Source organism: Euprymna scolopes, chromosome 26 (assembly GCF_053919585.1).
Source record: "Euprymna scolopes isolate OS-2025 chromosome 26, ASM5391958v1, whole genome shotgun sequence".
Taxonomy (NCBI): Eukaryota; Metazoa; Mollusca; class Cephalopoda; order Sepiida; family Sepiolidae; genus Euprymna; species Euprymna scolopes.
Window position 1 is genome coordinate 82,919,578 of NC_136507.1, and position 25,811 is coordinate 82,945,388.

Sequence of the window (25,811 nt, forward strand, 5' to 3'; positions counted from 1 at the left end):
AATGTAGGGGCAACCCTTCATACCAATTGTCACTATCCAGCTCCCCTACTCTCCGGGAAGTTGGTCCCCGTTTCCCCTTCACTCCTCACATTAAAAATCGGCCTTGTGCCTAATTTGCTCAGTGGGGGAGCAAATGAATATCCTTTTCTTGGACCTTTGGTCAAGATCAAAGTGTAGTAGCTGTTCTTACTACATGCTGTACTTATGTTTGTAACTTTGTGATATAAAGTGGGGGTCACTTTTCTGTATTAATTTAATGTAAAATGATCACCCACTTTACAACCAGTCAGTCTCAAAACCATTCAAGTCATTCTCCAAATCATTCAAGTTGTTTTTGAAGGATTCCAGTTATTTTTTAAGCATTCAAGTCATTCTTAAGGTCATTCAAATCATTCTTAAGTTCATTAAAGTCATTCTAAGTCATTTACTTTTTATTTATTTAAGTCATTTCAGCCCATTTTTCGGTCATTTTAGTTTATCTTTAAGAAGTTCATGTCTATCATACATTCACGCATTCATTCCTTACACGAGAGCACGCGACTAATGGCTATCGGCCTTGTTATTGTAAGCAAAGTAAATATTTTAGAGTCCACTTGCCTATTCAATATCATAGATTTTAAAAAGCCTTTCGGGCTTATTTGATAAATGGCCATATGGTGCCTATCAGAGACTTCGGGCTTTAATATCAAAGATTTAAAATGCTTGGAATTTTTTTTGTGTGCTGGTTTTGTCTAATCACCACATCCTTTGAAATATTTCAAGTTTCCTTATATTTTCTTTGGTTTTGGCACAAGTGTAAATATAAATGAAAATCTCCAAACTTTGGAAAGGCAAACATTGAGAAATTTGTTAACTTAAAAAAAACTTTAATTTACATTTAAAGTACACAAAACATATGAGATTCTACTTTTTTAGACGATTTTGTGTGAACGCATAGAAACGTTATTTTAGATTTTTGAACGGTGGTTCAGTTGTGCATATAAATATAATCTAAACTGATCCCATTTCGATACATTATAACTTTTTAAGCAGTTAAGTAATTTTTACCACTAATTCTAAGGCCGATCAGCAAAATCATAAAATCGCATGTAATTGCTTATTTTTCGTGTTGCCACACGTGCTTAGGGTTAGTAATAAGAATGGAGCGTGGTTTTTATGACTTTTAACACTACTATATATTAATACGATAGCGTGTGTGTTATTTATTTTGTGTGTCACGATTACATCCGAGTGACTGTTGTTTAATTGTTATGGATTCACATTTCTTATAATAAATAATTTTACAAAGAATTCATCATCAGTTTTTGTTTTGGTTTCGATTATAGCTGATGGAACTCCAGTGATCAATTTTTTTTTTAATGGATAATTTTATGAAGAATTCTTCATAAATTTTGGTTTCGATTATAGCTGAAGGAACTCAAGCTGATGCACTAGGTATGTCAGAAACTTCGTGAAAAATATTGAATAATTCGACCCCTTGTTTTTCCAAGCTTATAACTACTCGAAAAATGTAATTAAAACCCTATTTCTTTCAATTAAAGGGGCAAGGACCAAGGTTTCATTTTTAAAAAATACAAACAATGTGTTTTTTTTTGTTTGTTTTTTTTTTAAGGTTTTAAACTTCGGACTTTACAGGTAAATTTAAAAAAAACTGTTCTTTTTTTGTTTTAAATTAGAATATATTATTTATTGATCGTTTATCTTCAATTTGTGATATATAAAACTTTGGCACATAAATTAATTATTTACTTTTTAATAGACATTTCAAAATGGGGGGGCGTGAATTAATTGTACCCCCTGTCTTTCCAAGCTTATAACTACTCGAAAATGTAATTCAAATCCTAATTTCTTTTTTCAATTAAAGGGGCAAGAACCAAGGTTTCATTTTAATAAAAATACAAACAACGTGTTTTTTTTTTTTCTTTTTAAAAAGGGGGGTTTAAACTTCGGACTTTACAGGTATTCCAAAAAACTCTTCTTCTTTTTTTGTTGTTTTTTTTTAAATTAGAATATATTATTTATTTATCTTTTATCTTCAATTTGTGATGTATAAAACTTTGGTGAGTAAATTAATTATTTACTTTATAAATAGACATTTTAAAATAGGGGGCGTGAATTTAAAAAAAAAAACGTTTGTCTAAAATATTATATTTAGTTTATTGGAAAGAGCATAACATTTCACATTGACCCTGAAAATATCGTAAAAATAGAATCAATAGAAAAATTTTGATAGAATTTTAAAGTTTAAAAATTGAAAAATACTGAACTCGTAAAATTCAATTAATTTCATTAGTTTTTTTTTAAATAAAAAAATAATATTTCTATTACTTTTTATACAACTTTAATAGTTTATTTTGGAAGTATAATCCATAAAGAAAATAAACAACCCACTTTTAAAGGAGAAATTACGAGTTTTTTTTTATATATTATTCGCAGTTTTGTGTTAGGGGTGTCAAAAATTCCTACAAAAATTCTGATACACCTACTGATGCACCAAAGTCATCTGAAAATATGTTTTACTTTTTTAAATCACGACTTTATAATATATAAAAACCGATCGAACATTAACTTTATGATAATATATACGAAATCTGCAAGAATTAAAATATCATATTTAAAATTCTTAACGACTTGGCTACGCCGGGCGTCCTTGCTAGCTTAAATAAATACTTTTGCAGTTTTAACAAGAGTTACAATAATATCAGAGCATCTCTATTTAATCCATTTATATCGATATGTACATATTACATATGAATGAGTCCCCTGTGGAATTTCCACAGGTCCCGCTAGTTTTTATTATTTGCATCTCGTTTTTGTTTTTTTTTTTTTTTTTACAGCAAAGCGAATCAATTTAATAACCCACCAAATTTATATAATTAAAATAAAATTTAAACATTCATAGAAGAAAGGCACATAATAGTTTACGAAGTCCAACGCCCTCATCATGTTAAAAATTGTTTTTTAAATAGTAACATTATTATTTAGAAATTCTTTCGTAACAATGGGGGGGGCGTTGTTAATATTTAGTTCTTACATCGTTTTCTCATTTTATCTCCTAATCGCCGACTATTTGCAACTGTTTATGAAAACTTTCAAGTAGCATGTTCTATACTAACGACGAACTGATATAATTCGGCTTTGTTTAAAATCAAAATAAACCTTTCGTTGCCTTTCAATTTGCAATACATTACAAGGAAAACATCTGAGAAAAAATGTACCCTGAAAATTACCCGGGGATTTATGTAATAATTTGAAAATGTACGAAAAAAAAAAAAAATCTTTAATTAAATATTTATAAATATTAAAAGAATCGGAATCGGGAATCGAAACGGAATCGGAAATTTAGAACGGAATCGGTAATTGGATCGGAATCGGGGAAAAATTTTGGAGTCGTCCAACCAATATAAAATATAAGCACAATGACCGAATAACGGACAGGCAACACCGGTTATAAATATGCGTGGGCGTATGAGAACTTAAATGTGGCAGATTAACGAAGCTGATATTTCATACTAATGACAGACAAATGGATGGTCAGACAGAATATCGTGAAGAAATACACTGAGGCCCTTCAAAGTTTTGCTAATCTTCGGTTTCTTAAGAACTGATCAAAGATGCCCGGATGTTTGGTACAATTCTGTATATTAAGTTATACTCGACAAATTATTCAATCAAAGTAGGGCTATGATTAACGCGAAACATAGGACATTATTTGTGGGTTCGATGTTTATTTTTATTACACGTAAGTATTGTATGGAAACGAGCGTTAGATTTTTACTTTGAAAGAGCGAGTAAGACGTCTATTTGGCAGCGTCTGCTTGCTAAAAAACAAGACAAAGAAAAAGGATTTTATATATTTTTTTCTGCTCAGCATCATTTATAGATTTATTTCGAACTAGCCTGGGTGCCCGGCGTTGCCTGGATGTTTGTAGGTGTGTGTTGAGCAAAAGAAAAAGTTGTAATAGGCAGGTATGCTCGAACCCGTGACGCGAAGGCGGAAAAGAAAGTGGTGGGTGTAAGGGTGTAAGGGTGTTGGATGAGGAAAAAAAAAAAAGGAAAATTGCGAGCGCAAAAAAAAAAAAAGAAATGGTAGTAGGCAGGTAGGCTCGAACCCGTGCCGCGAAGAAGGGGAAAACCGTGAAAAAAAAGTGACGTGATTGCTGTTGCGCCAAACTGGAAGTGACGTAGGTTTAAATTAAGGCTAGGCAATCGAAAATGGGCGATGACTTTCGAAAATATCTGCAAAGAAAATGGCCGCTCCCTGTAGAAAAGTGTATAGTGGAGGGTGAAGGAATTAATGTTTTGTGCCAATTTTTCGATATTTGTCGTTCGAAGGGTCTTGCTTCAAAACGAAACCGATCTCCTGAAAATCCGTCGCCTCTGTCGAAAGTTTTTTCGATACATACATGATGATTGCAACGTCTTGTCAGACGAGTGCCACTCCCTCAGACATTTAAAATCCATGAGTCCAAATGCCCGAGGGAGTATCTATACAAATATGATGTTACAGAGTCTTAGCTTTGTACGACAGCTGAGTCTCTCTCTCGGTTCAAAATGTTGAGATCCAGCAACAAGCAAGAGCAAGATAGCCAGCAACAAATTAAACTGCAGACCAGCTTAATGCGGGTAATGGTCTTCCGCTTTATGTTTTTTTAAATCAGAGATTTGCGTCTCCTAGAAAGGTTGCCTTCACCACGGCTTACGGGAGCCCTCTCCACCCCAATACACATATATACACACACACGTGTGTATATTTCGATACATACATACATACTTACATACATACATTTAAATAGACAAGTGAGATTTATATTATAGATGAATCAAATAATTATTGCTGGTATTCGTTTCTTGATTTCTTTCTAGTTAGAATTCTAACTAGTTCCCGATATTTTCTGGTGCTTCTACATTATTAGGACGCGATTTTGAAGTCGATAAATGATGTTTTCAGATAAAAACAATAGTTTCAACTGATTTTTTTTTTTTTTTGTCAATTCTAATAAATTACAATGTTAGTTTCCAAACTATGCAGTGGAAATTACCTGCATATTACTGAATTATTAAAAACCAACTTTAATCGTGTTTTCAGGTGAAAAATTGCTGCCATCTTTGTTTAATTCGAACGGAAAATTGCCTCCCTGTTGGACTGTTCTGTGTTTTACGATCGTTTTCATCAAATTCTTTTTTTTTCTTTAATAAAAAAATTTCACCTTACCAATTTTCGTAATTTGTTGATATAATCATCTTTAAAATAGATAACATTGTTTTTATGTGTACTTCAGTTTTACGATTTCCGAAAATCTCGTCCCAATTTTGTAGAAGCGCCTATTTTACTAGGTAGAATTATTTATCGGTTATTTACGGGAGGGGTCACGTGAAGGTTGCCAACATCCGTGAGTGAAAGTGTTTCTTTAGAACGAATTGGATTTGAACTTGGCATACACAGGTTGTCAGACCGTGTCGTTAACCACTCGACCATCGTCACTTCCCTTTACGAACACCGAGAGACCTTTTGAATGTTGTAGCGCCTCTCCGTAACGATTATCCAAGATAACGCCATGTCCATTTATGGCGGCGTTCCGCAAAGCCTTAATCTTTGTGAAGAAAACAAAAACAAAACAAACAAAAAAAACAGAAACAATAAAAATAAAAATAACTGAATAAATATTTTGTTCCTTAATTTTTTAGATGACGCTTGGTTAATCGTATTATTTGGATTCTTCCGACTACTGTTCTCATCTTTATTAAAGAAAAGATTCCGTTCGAAATTTCGTGCAGATTTCAAAGTTCGGTAGAAAGATTCCCAAGTTAGACAAGATACACATGAAGAAGGTCGAATGTTATATAGACCGGAATGTTGTGAAAATAACAGTTGTAAAGTAACAGTCTTCTGGGGTTGAAGGTTCAATCCTCAATTAGGGCGACACTCAAAATACAATTGCGAATTACTTGAGACTTCTACCCAATCATGGCTGACGAAACGAGAGCATGCTATCTCAGTGGATTAAATAAAAGGGTTCCAATCGAAATTCGGTATAGACTTCCGTGTTCGATAGAAAGATTCCCGAATTCGACAAGATACATCTAAAGAAGTTCAAAGGTCATATCGGCCGAAAGGTTGTGAAAACAGCAGTCATTCATATTTTTCTGCAATATTCTCGCCCATGATAATCCAAAAACGATCTTCTGTGGTCTTCCATCGTGATAATGCTTGTCTTCACACAGCACTGCTGACTAAAGATCTCCTAGGAAATTTTGGTTGAGAAATCCTACCTCATCCTACATGTTTTCCTCGCCTAGTTCCCTCGGATTATCACTTATTTCGAGAGTTACAAAATCATTTCGATAGATTTAGGCTAACATCACGAGAGGACATTTAACATGAGTTAGTTCATATTTCACATCCAAATCTAAAGAATTTTAGGTGCTAGTGAACTTACTGATCCGCGCTATTTTTTAAATCGTATTTCCAAGTTTAATTAAAGTTTTATATGTTTTTTTATTTAATTGTAAGGTTAAAGTATAGAATAGTTATAAAACACCCGGCCCTACACATGTTAAGAATGACTTTTTCAATAATAACGTTATTACTTTAGCACGGATCAATACGTGTACGAGTACCGAATTTTACAAGCGAAGCATTTATAAACTTGTTGAAAGATGGAATCAAGTTATACAAAGGTTGTTATTGTTATGAATAAAAATTTTCGAAAACAGTTTTTCATTTGCAAGACGAACTTTTAATTCGGCAAAAACTTTTACAAATCAGCTATAGAATTGAAGTGGAAAACAGACTGTTTTTTAGCATCCAGAGAAGAGGTGCTAGCTCGCCCAGTTCGCCTATCTCTCTTTCTCCCCGGGGGCGTTAATGCATACCTTCACTTATTTAGTGTTCCTTGACTACGTCCATCTTGTTTACAACGGGTGTTATCTTGGCAACAAGAACGAGGTGCGCATCTGCGTTCGCTGCATGCTGATAAACCGCGAAGATAAGCAGTTGAAACGTCCTGTTATTTACGTTCGACTAATGTTTATTTTGTATCGAGTTGCCCGATGCTTTGAGATGAGCACCGAGCTACATATACACGTCCTGCGGGCACACATAAGATTGTTTATCACCTCCAGGACTTCGGGCCGGGTTCAAAGTGTAGTACCAGTTCCGGCAGATACTGTAAGCAAAGACCATATGTGGAGGAAACCACACTTATAAGACCTTGGTCAATGTAGGGGCAACCCTTCATACCAATTGTCACTATCCAGCTCCCCTACTCCCCGGGGAGTTGGTCCCCATTTCCCCTTCATTCTTCACATTAAAAATCGGCATTGTGCCTAATTTGCTCGGTGGGGGAGCAAATAAATACAAACCCCACATATAAGACCTTGGTCAATGCAGGGGCAACCCTTCATACCAATTGTCACTATCCAGCTCCCTTAATCCCCGGCGAGTTGGTCCCCATTTTCCCTTCACTCCTCACATTAAAAATCAGCCTTGTGTCTAATTTGCTCAGTGGGGAAGCAAATAAGTACACTCCTCACATTAAAAATCGGCCTTGTGCCTAATTTGCTCAGTGGGGGAGCAAATAAATACCCTGTTCCGGCAGATACTGGTCCCCATTTCCCCTTCTCTCTCCACATTAAAAACGGCCTTGCGCCTAATTTGCTCAGTGGGGAAGCAAATAAATACCACATTGTTTATCACCTCCATACGTAGGTGTTTTCACGCGGTTTAATGGATACCGCGTTTTTCGTGTGTGTGTGTGTGTGTGTGTGTGTGTGTGTGTGTGTGTGTGTGTGTTTGAAAGAGGGGCTTGGTTCATTTCTGCTAATGAATCCAATCTTCACCGGGCGCTTCGTCGTACTAAATCGTAATTACAATTTAGAGGCGCATCGCTTAACTTGGTGCAATGAATAACCAACTATATGCTCTTCATTACTGGCCTTATGCCAAACACACTATCTCTTCAGAAATGTTGGATCGTCCATTAAACCTGTGTATTTAGTGTGGAAAATGCGATTGGAAACCTTAGCTTGTTAAACCGTGACCTTCGTAAACACAAGGTCTGTGCGATCGACAGTAACGTCATGCTAGTAGGTGCATGTTAAATCACAGTTAAACCGCATCAAACGGTAATATCGTACCCGATAGAAAAACCTAATAAAAATTGCTTTAAAATATATATTTCAAGACAAACCAAATCAATAACAATCGATTTTATTAAAGATCGATTTACTGTAATGCAATAACAATGATTAATCCAGTAGACATAAATACAAAATTAAAATAAAAAATGATAAAGTCTCTCCATACAAAAATATATCATGTCGGTGCAAAAATGTTTGTCCGGTTAAAACTTCATCTTTAAAATGAAAAATTTTAATTTTGAAAATCTTTATTCATAGCAATAACGACCATTGCTCCCTATAACTTGATTCCATCTGTCAATGTGCTTACAAATGCCTCGCTTTTGAAATTCTTTTAAATTTTTATATAAAACATGAATTTAACCCATATTCTCGTGATGTTAATCTAAGACAATCTAAATGGATTTGTAATCCATTTAGATGATCTTAGATTGATGCCGAGGGAACTTGGTCAAGCGAATATGCAGGATGGGGCACGATTTCCCAATTAAATTCTTCTATGTTTTTGGCTACTACTGGCTGTGTGAGGACGAGCATTATCATGATGGAAGATGTCTCCCTTCTTGTTCACTAAATGATGATGATACCTCCGTTCAGTCTCGAAAGACAAAGGATACCCCTGTAGAGGCAGTTACGCGTGTAATTGTGAGGCAAAGGTCGCGCAATCGCTAATCACACCTCTCCTGAATCAACACTGTTTGGGTCCAGTGGCAAGGAGAAAACCAGGACGACTGGAAACAATGCCGAGATAAGCGGAGAGCACATACAGCACCTGGAAGTCCCAAATGGTCACCCATTTAGTACTGACCAGGCTCAACGTTGCTTAACTTCGGTGATCCAGTGGGAACCGGTGTGTCAACGTGATTGTGCCGTATACTAAAGAATATCGTTTTCGACTCAACATGGGTGAAAATATTGCAGAAAACTATTAATGATACTTTAAGAATTTAGAAGTAAAAGTTATAAATTAATCATGGTGATTTAAGTAATGATATAAAATGAAACGGAAGTTAATATCCAGTAAATTTTATTAAGTAATAACAATATGCATAAAATAAATTACGATAGTTTTAAATGTTATTTCTACAAACGAGGCAAATACTTTTACATCGACCTGATAATGAATTTTTATTGATAACTAGTTAAGACAACGAAAGGTAAAGAGTTCTTAGTAAATGACAGTTGAGAGCCTCTTTTTTTTTACACAGTGGTCAGCACTTATCAAGGCCTGGAAGCCACTCAGGGATAAGGGTTATTGCAAGTAGTTAGTGTGGAGATTTGATGAAGTGTTTACTTAAAGGGGCGGTTCATTAGGAATTTGTTAACGTTGGACTTGAAGACATCCAAGTTGTAGTCCGGTGAGAAGCAGGCTGATGGAACAGAGTTCCACAGGCGTGCAGTTCTAAGAAAGAAGCTTTGTTCATGGAATCCACGTTTTGCTTTAGGCACAGATATAGAGTGGGGGAAATTTTTCACAGTGGATTCAGCTAGACGGGTGTTTTTCGTGAAAGATTGGCGAGGGGGACCAGAGATTGGAGTTCAGACGAGCACCTGCCATGGAAATAACGATAAAACAAGGATAGGCTCGCAACGTCTCTTCTGTGGGAGAGAGGTTGCAGGGTAGAGAAAAGGGCATCCCCCACTAAGCCACGAAGTCTATTTTGTACTCTGTCAAGGCAGGATAGGCTGTTTTTAGCAGCTCCTGCCCAGATATGGCAACAGTATTCCATCCTTGGACGTACTTGGCTTTTATATAGATAGAGAATTGCATCTCTCAAGAACGTTCTATATGACGAAAGAGTTCTTACCTTCTTGCCTCCCGCGAGGACAGAGCTAGTGGTGAAACCCAGCTCATAAAAAAAAACCACTCTGGATTGAAACAAAAAATTAAAGTGCTACAAGAAGTGCTTCTTCACTGATCAAAAACATTACAGATTAAGTGTAGTAACAGAATAGATCTGTAACGAGAAATTAAGTAGATATGTTCATTTCAGCTGTCGTCTTCCGAGTTTGCGTGTGAGATGTGTGTGAAACCAGTAGGCATTGCACATATGTGTGCATATTTCTTTACCTGCTTTGTCAGTTAGATAATGTTTATATGTTGTAGTCTTGTAGGCCGGTAATAATCAAAACAAACACAGTGGTATAAAATTAACAAAATGTTTATCAATAAAAGTATGTTACAGAGGTGGCCGTCATTATTCTGAGGTCATAACTGCCGTTAATCGCTACATCGAGATTTAGATGTGAATATATTTATAGTGTCTGGGTAAGTGCTCATTTTCCTAAAATGGATAGATCAGTTTACTCCATCAGCATACAGATTTGTGAGAAAACCGCTCGTGAATTTGGCCTGTGTAAGTTCAAGAATATGAATAATTGGCCTAATTGATACCAGTGTAGACTATGGAATTAGCTGATTGAAATAGATCCTACAACCCTCCGGAAGATGAGGATGGGTACCATGAATCGTTCTTTCTAAGGGTATTCTATTTTGTCGCTAAATATCTAAAAGGGCTGATATGCCGTTAAACCAACAAGCCACACAAAACCCGGCACAATGAAGTTCTCATTTACTAAGATCTTTTTGATGCTACGTTCTTGAACTTTTGAGATGAGAACTGATTATCAGGATTATTTGTATTCTTCGTACTACTGTTCTCATCTTGAGTGTTATTTTCACAACGTTTCAGTCGATATAACCTCTGACCTTCTTCGGGTGTATTTTGTCTAACTTAGAAATCTTTTTGTTGAACTCGGGAATCTTTCTGCCAAACTAGAGAATCTTTCTGTCGAACTCAAGGATCTTTCTCCTAAACTTGGAAGTCCTCAAAGATTTTGAACGTTACCCTTTATTTAATCTACGTGGGTAGCATGTCTGCAAGGACACGTGACGTAGTAGATAAAGTATTTCGTCAAATTTAGTTGTAAAGTTCCACTCTTCTGAGATTTGATGGTTCAATCCTTGTTTATGTTTTTTTTTAGAGGGGAGTCACCATTTTTCAAGTCCTGAAGGCCACTAGAGGATAAGGGTTAATGAATGTAACCGTTAATGGTGTAAGTTGGGTAGAATTTAATTATTTAAGGGGGCTTTTCAACAAGAAATTTTTTACATTGGCCTTGAGGGCTTTGATATTGTAGTCGGCTGGAAAGCAGGCCAGCGAAACAGTGTTCCAGAGACAGGCAGTTCTAGGAAAGAAATTTTGTGCGGGCAACATTCAAAATGCAATTGCGAATTATTTATTTTAGCTGATGGAACGAGAGCATGCTACTCCTGCTGATTAAATAAAGGATTCCGAACAAAATGTCATGCAGATTCCCGAGTTTGACAGAAAGATTCTCGAGTTCGACAAGATTGACCAGAAGAAGGTCGGAGGTTACATTGACCAAAACATTGTGAAAATAACACTCTTTTTGATATTGTATTTCATTCACCATTAAATTAGATCCTTACTAAGTGTTATGGAATCAACCAACACACAGCTTTAAATAGCAGAAGGTACCGCTCTTAGAGGTCAATATTCCAGCAGAGTCTTGAGAGTTGGATCAAATAATTTTGCTGATAATCCGTTCATTTGTGAATATTCTTATATTGTTTGTTCTTTGTTTACGCTATTTCTTTTATATGTGTGTGTGTGTGTGTGTGTGTGTGTGTGTGTGTGTGTGTGTGTGTGTGTGTTTATTTTTGGACTCTAATATGGCCGCAATACTAAGTGTCCAACTGCTGAGTAAAGCTTCACAAATGAATACCTCGCTTACTTTTTTCATTTCTTTTTTTCGATTCATATTGGGTATTTCCTTCACTTTGGTGCAAAATCTTGTTTACAATCTTTGAAAATAAATACCGCATATTTCTCTTTACTCATAGCTCATTACTTATCAAGACCAAAAGCCACTCGCGTGTAAAGGTTAACGAAATGAAAGATGAAGAATCCTACGGAAGTACTAAAACTGATCAATGGAATAAACTATCTTTTCATTACTAATGCAACGATTTACAACAATTATTTCTTGACGTTGAATTTGGCAATGTGCAGGGAAGCAGTCCAGCGATAATGTGTTTTATAGATGGAACTCCCGTGCTACGAAACTCTGTCCATGAAAGTCCCACGTGACGCTAGGCACGTTGAACAAAAAGGAAAGTTTCTTTTTTTTTGTTTTTTTTTGTTGTTGTTTTTTTTTTTTTTTGCAATGGAAGGAAGACGAGGACGTCTTATGAGGAGGAATTACAGATGGGCGCTCGGTCGAGAAATAACTAACAACTTATTGTCCACGAGAAGAAAGCTATAAAGAACATCAGAATCTAGATTTTATTCACCTTTTTACCAGCAGGTTAAACACAAGGTCAGACGTGGATTTCAGAAGACAGCACACTAGAATAAACGCACTCTGGTCTACAAAAATATGCATGAGCAACCCCGTCGGCATTCCCTTGTAGGAGCACCTAATATGATTAGTGACAAATTCACTTTTCAAGGGAGAAAATAAATCATAGTAGGGCGAAACCCCTCGGAGTGAACAGAATTATTCATTACTCAGACAGTAACAAGTCTCCTGTTCGGCTATTTAAAGTCGACTTTTTACTTTATCAATGAAAGGAAGGGTGTTTTCAGCGGCACCTATCTTTCATATTTGACCTCTACCAGATGATTTCATATACCCCATGTGTCATTTGAGCTAATTTCCCTTACGCTAGGCTAAGGCTATTTGGCATAATGGTTATAGTGTTTGCTAATGGGCTAGGAGTCCAAGGTTCAATCCTCGTTCGAATCATACCAAAGACTTTAAAATTGCATTTGACACCCCTTGCTAAACACTTGACATTTTAATGTGGAGAATCAAGAATAAGTGGAGAATCAGGGAAAAAGAGACTAAGATATGGTACCCTTTCAGTCACCGTGGTTAGAATCGAGCACTTTGCCTTTATAGGCTAGGATTCATAAATGTCCCTGGAGGAAATCTTCACTTTTTATATTTATTTTATTTCCGCTGTGTTTAAAAGAACGACGACACAATAATATATGAAAATATAAAAAAATATCGATGATTGTTACGGATTGTTGGTTGTTAGGAGATAGATGCATTCACGGGACTTTGACGGGTTGATTCTTCTCGAGGCCAAATTGTCAACCAATAACGATATCCTTTTCGTTTGTTTTCATATAATCATTTGTGACCACCTAAAATGCTCTCTTGAGACGATATTGTCACTGTAGCCACACCCCAAGAATATTTTAATATTGTAACGTATCGTCCTTTTGCCAATTGATCAAGTCTGTTGTTTCTCCCCATGTAGGGGCCTCTATCACGTCTATTTCTTTTTTTTTCAAATGACCGTTTGGTAGATTTTAGAATTATTTTTGTGTTGTTTTCGTATTTGTTGCCAGGTGCACATTTTCGTCCAAATGATTTTTTGCTGTACACAGCCTAGATCTTAAACAAGATGTTAGGTTCATAATTTTCATTCAAATAACTTTTTGGTGCATTGGAAAATTATTTTGTTGTTTTTTGTATTTGGCCATCAGTGCGCTTTTGGTAAACATGGCATAGATATTATTAATAGTTAACGCACTATGGTGTATATGCTACTACGCTAGGTAATATAATTCGAGTGATTTTAGGCAGTATAATTCGAGTGCTTATTAGGCAGTATAATTCGAGTGAATGGTGTTGTTTAAGGTTTTATTATGATATCATGATTATGTGACGTCATTCCTTTAATAAAAGAAATGACAGATTTGTGGCGTCACCCCTGGCTTCGATAGGGGACATTTCGTAGCGGTTTTTTTTGGGTTTTTTTTTGGTATGGCCAAGAACCACACTAAAAATAAACGGACAATTCTCTCTCCATCTCTCTCTCGTTCTCTCTCTCTCTCTCTCTCTCTCTCTCTCTCTCTCTCTATATATATATATATATATATATATATATATATATATATATATATATATAGTCAGTTTATTATACAAACATTATTGGTCACATATATGCATACATGTTTCAGTGGAATATCAATTCAAAGCGACTACCAAATCAGACCAAAAAGGGTACGTTCAGAAATAGAAAAATTCTAGATAAGCAGCACCTCAATGACCATTCAATCAGATTCTATGGTGATACACTGTAAGTGAATAATCAAGCATATACTACAGATACCTCACTCTCGGTGCACTACTGGAAGTTAATCGAAGCAGAAAAAATACCTTTAGCCGAATGGAAAATACTTAGGAAGATTAAATATGTAGTTCATTAACTTCATCCTGTTATTTATGTTTAGTGGAAAAACTTGAGATTATTAGATGTAAGGACCGTGAAAAAATTATTATTAAGTTTAAAAGTAGAATCGGCTATAAACTGCAAACACTTTTGAGGCTACGCTTTAAATAGGATAAAGGTGAGTGCACTTTGTATACTTAATAATTAAACGCCCAAAAAATTAACTAAAATAATCTATGGGTCTAGCACGCTTATAATTGGAATATATATATACTTACGAAAAGTAGTATCATAAAGCAGCGTTCAATAAGGAAACTAGCCACATAATATATCCCAAACGATAACTAAGTACTTCAACTAGAGCGCTTCTGGGAACGGGATGTTCTACCAATACAGACGCATCTATGCTATTATTATCTGTTTGCAAATATATTGTCTGGAAAACCTATCTCTATAACGAAGCATATAAACTTATAAAATATATTTATATTCTAGTATTGAGGGAAAGATAAACAACCCAAATGAAAGAATAACAATCATTGGAATTAAGTTTATATATAGATATGAAAACCTTTGGCTGTGTAATTACTTCAGACACTCCCAGTATACTACTTTTATTACATCTGACTGTTAATTTGACCATATGGACGTATATTTTGTTCTTAAATGAATAAACAAACAAATAAATAAATAAGATAAACTAATGAACGGATAAAAACTGAGAAATAAACGAATAAATAGAGCATATAAATAAAATAGATGAATAAAGAAAGTCGCCACCAGAAATAAAAAAACAATCATAAAGACATATAATAGAGAAGCAACAACGATAAAAGTATCATATTACTTCAGATTAACGCAAAAACTTATGCCAATACACAACCGCCAACTTAAAATGAAACCAATACCTTCCCGCTACACAAACTATACCCTTCCATTTTTCAGAACGTAAACCACACCATAATATATTTTATAAAACACGAATATGACCTTGATTCTTGTTTCAATAACATCTCCTATTTTGGTCTGATGAGATGGTCTCTCTGAATTGAGATTCCACTGAAACATGTATGCGCATATGTAACTAATAATGTTTGTATGATAAACAGATTATATACCAGCTCTGTCTTCCATTGAGCACTTTTTAGTTACACACACGCGTGCACACACACACACACACATATATATATATATATATATATATATATATATATATATATAAAATCATGAAGTAAAAATTAAGTTTACAAGCCAAAAGCTTCTGTAAACTCAAAGCGAAAATAAATGTTAATATTTATATAGTAATCCAAACAAAAATAATAAATAAGAAGCTCAATCCAACCAAGATAGGAAAAAGAGCTTGTCGTAAAACACAATGTAAACTGGAAATTATATTTTACATGAATTTATTGTTCGATAATAAATATTTAAATTTCCTTAATTCACAGAGTTTCAAAGATAGGCGCTCTTTTCATCAGAGGACTGAATGAATATTATAGCAAAGCTATGCATTTGCTGATACTGGCACAAAGTGAAACAGCACTATACGAAAACTAATCATAAATGAAAAAAAATTGTGTAAACAGTTCATAAAATGGGGAAAAGGGGTGAAAAATAAAAGGATAAATTTAAAATCAAAGATTAAAAGTCGAGATGAAAGAAAAAAATGATCGTAAGAGTCAATCTTCTGATAAGAAGAAATCGAATTCATGTTGACAAATAAGTCCAAATGAAAGATCCAAAATATGCTTAAAATTCAAAATGTGTGTAATTCAGGTTTGTAGAAAAATCAATTTGCAAGCAGTCGAGGAATAAATTGAAATAAAAAGTGAATTAAAGATTAAAAATTCAGATGAGTGGTTAAGTATTTTCACGACGAAATGATCATAAGAGTCAATGTTTCTATCTGTTGTTCCCATCAGTTGGATTTATAATGTTGACAAATAGATCCAAATTAAAAATCCAAAACATGTGTAATCCAGGTTGTAGAAAAAGTCGTTTGCATGCAATCGAGAAAGAAAGATTATTTCGAATCGTTAAAGTTTTTTCACTTGAGGATAATCGAGACAGTGCACCACATCTTCGATGGCCTAGAGCTTTAAGTAAATCTAAGTTATATATATATATATATGTATATATATATATATATATGTATATATATATATATATATATATGTATATATATATATATATATATATATATATATATATATATATATATATATATATGATGTTCGTCCTTCGAAGTCGAAGATGACCATGACATCAGTGAGTAGAAGTATTGTTTTTGTGCTTCCAGAGATTACTTGTAAGGCCGATCCGGGCATGAAAGACTCCCCCACAAGTTGGACAGTGGTGAATAGATGTTGTGGTGACAAAGCTTGTTGCTTTGGCTTTGCGGGTTGCACGCTTCTGTTCTGCTTTGAAGGTTCTTCTCTCTTCAGCTGTTTCAGCTCCTTTGTTGATGAGGTGACGCCAGTGAGGTCTGTCTGATGCAAGCGATTCCCAGGACTCGTTACTGATGTTGAAGTCTTTGAGGGAGACTTTGAGGTTGTCCTTAAAGCGTTTTCTTGGTGCTCCAACTGAACGCTTGCCTTGGCACAGCTCGCCATGCAGGAGTTGCTTTGGCATTCTTTCATCTGGCATGCGGGAGACGTTACCTGCCCATCTCAGTTGGGTCTTTCGAATGGTAATAGTTATGCTGGGAAGATTAGCACTTTTCAGGACCTCTGTATCAGGGACTTTTCTTGCCATCTGATATGAAAGAGATTTCGGAGACATCTCAGGTGGAAGTGATTCAACGTTTTTTCGTGCCTTTTGTAGGTAGTCCAGGTTTCTGAGCCATAGAGCAATGTGGTGAGGACAAATGCTCTGTAAACCTTCAGCTTGGTGTCAATGCTGATTCCTCTCCTTTCCCAGACTTTGCTTCTGAGTTTCCCGAATGCACTGCTTGCCTTGGCGATTCTGTTGTTGATTTCGAGATTGATTGTGGCTGTCCGAGATAGAGTGCTGCCCAGATAGGTGAAGGTCTTAACCACTTGAAGGTTCTGTCCCTTGACTGAGATACTTGGCTCATGATACAGATTGCTGGGAGATGGTTGGAACATAACTTCGGTCTTCTTGGTGCTAATTGTGAGGCCGAAGTTGTCACATGATGTGGAGAATTTGTTCATCTGGTCTTGCATTTCTCGCTCGTTGCTGGCATTGAGGGCACAGTCATCAGCAAAAAGAAAGTCACTCAGCACTGCTTCCTTCACCTTTGTCACAACCTGCAGTCTCTTTGGGTTAAACAGCTTTCCATCTGTTCTGAATTTAATGTTGGTGTCTGGTGACTGGTCGCTGAAAGCGTCAAATAGCATTGGAGAAAACATCAAGCTGAACAGTGTAGGGGCAAGGACACAGCCCTGTTTAAATATATATATATATATATATATATATATATATATATATATATATATATATATATAAATGTTCTAGAAGGTTAAGTAAGTCTAAGTTATTTGTATATGTGTGTGTGTAACTATATATATATATATATATATATATATATATATATATAACAGACATGCATAATAAAATTCTATCAAATGAAACATTGAAATAATAGAAGAGTCGCCATGTAGCAAAAGCTATCTAAAACATAAACAAAGTTTTGTACAAGAGAAATTGACGGAAAAGAAATTTAATAGCGATAGTCTGATGTTTGCTGTGAACAACTTACATGGGGGAGCATCATAGAGTGAAGCTCAGTCGAGCACCTGCCATAAAAATCTCTATTTCCTTTTTTATTATATAAACATTTCGCAATCATCTTCTCTTTGTTTCGTTCAATTCTGTCATTAGCTTTGGCGCCTATGAATGACCAACTTTCAGGCAAATAAAATGCTTATAAGATCGGTGATATAATTTGATCAACTGCTGCATTTTACTATCATTATGTGAGTCGTAGCGGCTTCCATTGAATAGTTAACAGCAAAATACACAAAAAAAATGAACGAATTGTTTGTCTCGATCACGACAAAACTAAAATTCTTCTCTCTCTCTCTCTCTCTATCTCTCTCTCTCTCTCTCTCTCTCTATCTATCTATCTATCTATCTACATATCTATCTATCTATATCTCTCTATCTATCTGTCTGTCTATCTGTCTGTCTGTCTATTTACCTTTGTTTTCTAGCGAAGAATCTACATATATACAAAAGACACTGTCTCTGTGTGGACTCCGAACCAATATTTTTTTTAATTTCACACGAATGTACTTTATATATCTGGCGGCGTTCTTGGATAGGTTTTGTATCGGATTACCTCCAATAAGTATCAAAAATCGATAATCAAAAAATCTGGTTAAAGAAACAATCAGTTTTTGTATCGAAATCGTCCCATCATTAAAAATATATATCAGCAATATTCTACAATGTTCTGGAATAATAGTTCTGGAATAATAGTTCTGGAATAATAGTTTATAAATGCAGTCCATCCGACTGGTGACTCAGACACGTTTCAGCGCGTAGAGTATTGCGTAGAACCACTAAGATGAGCTTAAGGAAAATATCAAACACTATCACTCGAATTGGCAAACGTTCTCCTTGTATCAATTTAAGTGATATATGTATTTTGGAGAACACTACCAACTCTCTTCACCAGATAATACAACATAGCGTGTATGGCGCACGTGTGAGAAAATCAGCAGCAGTATTATTAGTAGTAGCAGCAGTAGCTGTTTTAAGGATATGCAAATTAGGAAGTGTGCGTGAGCTTGCGTGACAAAAAAAAACAGAAAAAGGACAGCACGCGGTCGAGCAGAGAAGCAAGTTGCGTGCAGGGGAAGACAAGAGCGAGAAAGCACTGGTTAGCGCCAGCGTGAGGTGACAGGGATGGAGATTTTTGCGAAAAGACATTTGAAAGCTAATGAAATGCGTTATTTTGGGAGAACCGCGAATAAATGGATTTCGGTGGCACTTTTAAAAAATGCCGAGTCGGATTTTTATTTCTTCCTATTTTTTTTTCTTTTTTGTTTTTTGTTGTTTTTTTTTTTTGTTTGTTTTTGTTTTTTTTGTGACGAAGTATCACACAACGTGTGGGTCCGAGTGGTTGAAATGTCCGAGTGTAACGGCCACGTTACAGTAAGTGACAGTTGTATAAAAGTGGGCCTTATGTGTTATTTCGATGTGTTTTCTCTTTGAGATTAGTAGCTTTATTGCGTTATGCTAAGCTTGTTTTTGGATTCTAAAATGCATTCTCCTTCATGAAGAGTTTTGTAACAAAGAACGTTTTTCATTGTTTATTTCGCTTTTTTCTTCTTTTCTTTTTTTTTTTGTCATAAAATGCCGACGTTTTCTTGATACAATCAGCTTTATATATGGTCAACTCCCTAACCCTAACTGAAGGGAACAATAAGTGAAACGTCCGTTCATCACGATCTCAAGCCAAACTCTCTCCTTTTACACTAGATTTCTATCGATCGGCGACCGTTTCGAAAATCTGGGGGTGATGTCCTTTTCTCTTCCCAACCCCCTCTTTCTCACAGAAGAAACGTGGCGAGCCTATTTCTGCTCTATCGTTATTTTCATGACAGGTGCTTGACTGAGCTTCACTCTATGGTCTCCCTGTAAGTCATTTACAACATCCTAGCTACAACCACTATCAACAATTTCCCACATTTTCTATCTGTGCCTAAAATTAAACGAAAATTCCATGATCAGAGCATTTTTTCCAGAACTGATCGTCTATGGAACACAATACCGCATAGCTGTTTTCCAGCTGACTATAACATTATCGTTTTCAATCCAAACATGAACAAGTTGTTGATGAACCGAACTCAAAAATAAATTAAGTAATCCACTTTCAATCATCATCGACGCTCATTAACCCTTATCCTTGAATGGCATCGAGGCCTTGATAGGCGGTGACTCTATAGTTTAAAAATAATCGTCAATCCAATATAACTCAAATGATAAAACAATAAATATTTATGTTTCCATTTGCATCCCAACCTTGAAATTATCAAAATAACCACAGTCACATAAACGTGGCGTCTACCAACACATCCCACATGAGCTACGTCTCATTACCATCTAGGTTATAATTTCTAATCAGTATCCCGCTTCTCCAATCACCCCAAGCTATCTAATTACATTTTTATCAGTCTTTTAGAGTAGATGTTATCGTACTCTTCCAAGTGTGGCATAGGGGAGAATAAACAGGTTTTGTTGAACGTGGCTTATAGTTGTCGTCCCGCAAGGATCCAGAAGACAAAACTCAGTAATTAGTGAAGACAAACTATATTAAACAAAAAAAACAAATATAACAAATGAAGGGTGTGGGTATACATCAGTTTGACTTTCAAGGGTGCAAGAATCGTGCATTAATCGTGTACTAACGCCGAGAGACATATCCTCCCGGTTTTTTATAGTAAGAGACTAGTGGTTCATTATTATCCGTAGGGTGGACACGCCACAACACTTACCTACCGTCGTATAAGTAGGGTCGTGTTTGAATGGAAAATTTGGAGCGGCACTTTTAAGGATCAGGTATGAACCTGGACGGAAGTCGCGTATCCATGTGACTTCCGGAGAGAGATTTTCGATCTCTTTTGTTAGCGAGGCCTCACCAAAAATAGACCTTATAGAAATGAGACAACAACAAAATGGAAGTTTCATTCTATATCAATAAACTTTATTTGTTATTTTCGTTAGTGTCTTTATTAGAAGAGTACAAGAGAGAAACGTATTAGTAAGAGAGTTCAGTGTTCATAGACGTTTGTATTAGAGTAGTCGTGAAGAGTTCGTTGTGTGGAAATGTAGATTAAATATCCGACAATATATATAGGTCAGACCTGTTGAAGGAGACAAAAAGAAACAGATGTTCTTGTGTGAAGATAGAATGTTCGTTTGGGTACAGCACGTGGAAGCAAGTAGGAGTTTGAAGAGAGATATAGCTAGCTCGTTGTACTCACATCCTGACTGAAGCAGCAGCCGCAGGCGAATCTGCTCCCAGGACCAAAGAGAGTTAATAGTTTCAGGTTTCGCCTTTTGTATACTCTGTCACGTGATAGAGATCTGACTTGTGATTGGATAAGCCAGGAGGAAATGAATTTCAAATCTCGAAGTTGTGAGATGTAGCGTCTGCCTATTGGCCTATTGGAGCAGATGCTACAACCTGTCCTTTGTGCTCTTCTCAATGAAAAGCGCATAATGTAAATAAGTGTAGCTGGACGAACAATCTCTCTCTCTCTCTCTCTCTCTCTCTCTCTCTCTCTCTCTCTCTCGCGCGCGCGCACGCGCGTAGGAAAGTAATTTGTCTCTCCGATGTTTCCCGTGACCGTTCTTCTCTTTTTGAACGAATCTTCAACGTAGGCGTCTGAGCGGTTTTGGTATGCATAGAGAGGTAAGAACCTGGGTTCGATGACGACACAGATTTATCAGAGTTCATACACGAATTAATAAGTGAAAATATGGTACTTATGCAGTAAACGACCCATTCCTCCGTGAATGTTGCTTCCGTGTATTCCGGCAGCTTACATAAACCGCTGGAATATGGGCGAGACGCTTAACGATGCAGCAGACGACATTAAATAAATTGGAAGAAAATATTAGTTTTGATCGCGCAAAAATTAAAATCATTAAAAATAAATCAATTTCGTAAAACTGTCGCAATAAATCTAGCAGATTTGCAGATTATGCTACAGTTGCCAGAAAAAAAAAAGTTCTTTCATTTTGCCAGAAATGGAAGATTAATTAGAAGTAAATGTGGTCCCACGACATCGTAACAGTTCGAAATTTAGAGCGAGGGTGTGTCATCGGTTCGGAACTTACCGTGATCGATTTGAAGAATTTCCTACGAAGCATTTGCAAAGAGTACTTCCCTAGGAATCCCTGGCAGATAAGCAAAAATCTTTTTAAAAACTGTAAAAAACAAAAAAATAGCGTTCCCCCTAACCTTAACATGAAATTAATGAAATAAACAGACATGAGTACAAAATCGACTTCGTGGTTTAGTGGGGGATGCCCTTTTCTCTACCCTGCAACCTCTCTCCCACAGAAGAGACGTTGCGAGCCTATCCTTGTTTTATCGTTATTTTCATGGCAGGTGCTCGTCTGAACTCCAATCTCTGGTCTCCCCTCGCCAATCTTTCACAAAAAACACCCGTCTAGCTGAATCCACTGTGAAAAATTTCCCCCACTCTATATCAGTGCCTAAATCAAAACGCGGATTCCATGAACAAAGCTTCTTTCTTAGAACTGCACGCCTGTGGAACTCTGTTCCGTCTGCCTGCTTCCCACCGGACTACAACTTGGATGTCTTCAAGTCCAATGTTAACAAATTCCTAATGAACCGCCACTTTAAATAAACACTTCATCAAATCTCCACACTAACGTAATGTACTTGCAATAACCCTTATCTCTGAGTGGCTTCCGGGTCTTGATAAGTGGTGATCAATGTGTAAAAAAAAAAAAAAAATCACTTTGTTATAAAAAAAAAATTTTTAATTTTTTTTTTAAATACAACAAACAATTTCATTTGTTGCTATACATTATTTTAGAAAAAATAAATATTTATTCATGAAACTTACCGTAGGTTGATTGTTTTTTGTTTTTTTTATATTTATTTTTTTGAATTGTACTGGCAGGGGGTGCCCGGCTTTGCCTGGTCGTAAATATAATATTTTAATTTGCCCAGATTTCGTATATATTATAGAGTCGTGATTTCAAAAGTAAAAAAAAGTATTTGGGTGCCATCAGCAGGAATCAAAGTTGAAAGCAAAACTGTAGGTCAAAATGAACTAAGATGAAAATACAAAATGTATAACGATTTTTCGATTTTTACATCTTTTTTTTTTACCCTTTAAAAACTATTTTAACCGGCTAAAGGCCCAGAAAAGGACGGTCCATAAAACTCCCCAATCATTTGAGTCACCTAGCGCCGCTCTGCGACTTTTAGTTTAAGAAGAAGAAAGAGAGTTTGAAAATATGGAGACAGACAGACAGACAGACAGACATAGTGCCTTGTATGTATTAGATTTTTCTTTATTGAAATTACTATACGATAAATGTTTTTCTTTCTTTTTTTAAAAAGAAGCTCTTTAAAATTTGATCGGCGCTCGGCATATTTTGTCGATTTACGAAAGCTGCCGAAATATGCCGGCGCTACATCACGCAAAAACGAGTCGTTCACTACATAAGTGCCGAAAATATAAGACTACGCTACAAACAGCGCATTTTATATACTTGCATTATTTCTATGAGTATGTTCATTGTCTTCAAAAAAAAAAAGCTTGACAACAATAAATGAATTTTTTTTAAATGGGCAAAATCGAATGAGTCGGTGTGTTTACAAACAAAAACGTATTGGCTTGCAGTAATGGACTAATTTCATGCGAGTGCGAAACAAATGAGATGCACAAAAAAAAACAAGAAAAATAATCGATTCTATTCGTTTTCTGTCTTTGAATGGTATGAAAGGGGGAAGAAGAACAGCTCTCACAAGATCCAATTTGCGTATTTGATTTGATTCGTAGACAGTAAATGAACATAAAACAGGAAATAATGGACCATCTACAAATAGAAGAAAATTGGTTCGAAGCATCAGCACACTTGTATTGGTAATTTGATAAACATGATGATGATCATCATCATCATCACGATCATCATCATCATCATGAATTTTAAGATTCTGTTGTTGACATTGGTTTTGACGATATTTTACCAGTCAGAATTCTTTTTAGAAAGACATCGCGTATTGACGAAAGGGATAACGTGAAGGTTGCCAACATTCTAAGTGAACGTAATTTTTGTGGAACGAACTGGATTCGAACTTGGGGCACCCAGGTCGTCAGTTCGTATCATTAACCACTGAACAATCGTCACCTCTCATTAATAAGATAATTTACGAATGAATTTAAATGAAAATCATGTTACCTTAATATAAATTCGAGTATACATATGGTCTTGAGATTTTCAAATACATCATCGCATCGCCATAAAACAATGTGCTCGTCCATCGTCCTTTTGACCCTTTGAATGGACGCACCATTAGAATTTACGTACATGTAACATTTTTACTTTAAGCAAACACCAAACGAACCGTTCGCACATGTCGTTTCCAACAAACGCGTATTTGTGCACACGTGAGATTTTGCCAGTGAGCAATCAAGAAACAATCAATAAAGTCTTTTTTTACATACGTGCGCGGTTGCCGGTCTTCATTCTTTTTATCTTCGTTTTTCCATGTGTGGCCATGAACCCTTGTGGTCATTGATCTGTTCAGCTCAAAACGAATCTACTTTTGCATGGAACACAATGAAGAACTTGTTGGCTTTCAAAGGTTTTATTTCGAGAAGAGTTGTTCAGCGGAGGAGAGACCAATCTAATTCTGATTATTTCTTAACTTGTGTTTTTTTTTCTACTTGAGGATTGAGAGACGCAGACGACATCATCAGGGTGATATTCGTTTAATTTCTCTCTAAATTTCTCTTTAATTTCTCTCTTTAATTCCTCTCTAGATTTCTCCCTTTAAAGAAAATTTTGAAAAAAAAAAAAAACGCATGAGTTTCCTAGTTCTGGCACAAAGTCAATCGAGATTGAATACATCTCAATCTATGCGGAAATAAAAGTCGATTAAGGACGTTTCTGGGGTAATATCATTAAGTATTACTGCCGTGTAGAGAGAGAAACACATTAAATCGAGAATACATTGCTGATTCCAATATGGCCGTCTTCAAGTCCAATGTAAACAAGTTCTTGATGAGCCATTCCCCTTCAGTAATCTAATTTACCAAATTTACACTTCTAACGATTACTATGATATTGTCCTTTTGACCACTGTACACTCTTTAACCCTTATTCTTGAGTGGCCTCTGGGCCTTGATAAGTGGTGATTCATTTGTAAAAAAAACACCTCTGTTTCAGGTCAGCTGCTATGAGGAATGGAACAGACAAAGTTTTGATGATATACTCTCCTCACTATTCCGTCCTGAAGGACATGCATCCGTATGATGAAATAAGGTGACTGTCGGAACGTGGAGAGAACTGTCTACATAGCTGGTCTGGATACTTAATCAAAGATCTTTTCAAGTCCCCCCCCCAAAAAAAAACATGACTGGCTGCTGTTATTCGAGGCTCTTTCCTTGTAATTGTTGCACACGTTATATCTATAATCCCGTATGAATGTTGAAAGCTACATTGGGATTCTGGTAGGACGTCTTCTGCAAGGCTGATGAAGCGATCAGGGAGTGTAGTGAAATGAATGCCTCTGTCTACCATGTCGAGTAACGGAATCAAGGAAGGAAGGAGAAAGGAAAAACTTTCGCCTGTAGATAGCTCATTAATATATGCATGGCATAATTTTCATATGAGAACAGTGACAGCTATGAAAAAGACGAATTGGAAAGCACATAGACATTTTTCGACAACCAAGAGAGAGACAGAAAGAGAGAGTGAGAGAGAGGAGGGAGAGAGA

At 35.9% G+C, this 25,811-nt stretch overlaps 1 protein-coding gene and 1 pseudogene across 1 annotated transcript in view; one reads left to right on the plus strand and one right to left on the minus strand.

The window, feature by feature from the left end:
* Window positions 1-25,811, plus strand: part of LOC145248224 (monocarboxylate transporter 12-B-like) — a 346,811-nt gene that overhangs the window by 246,700 nt on the left and 74,300 nt on the right. The window lies entirely within an intron of this gene.
* On the minus strand, window positions 8,903-9,019 carry LOC145248572 (5S ribosomal RNA; annotated as a pseudogene).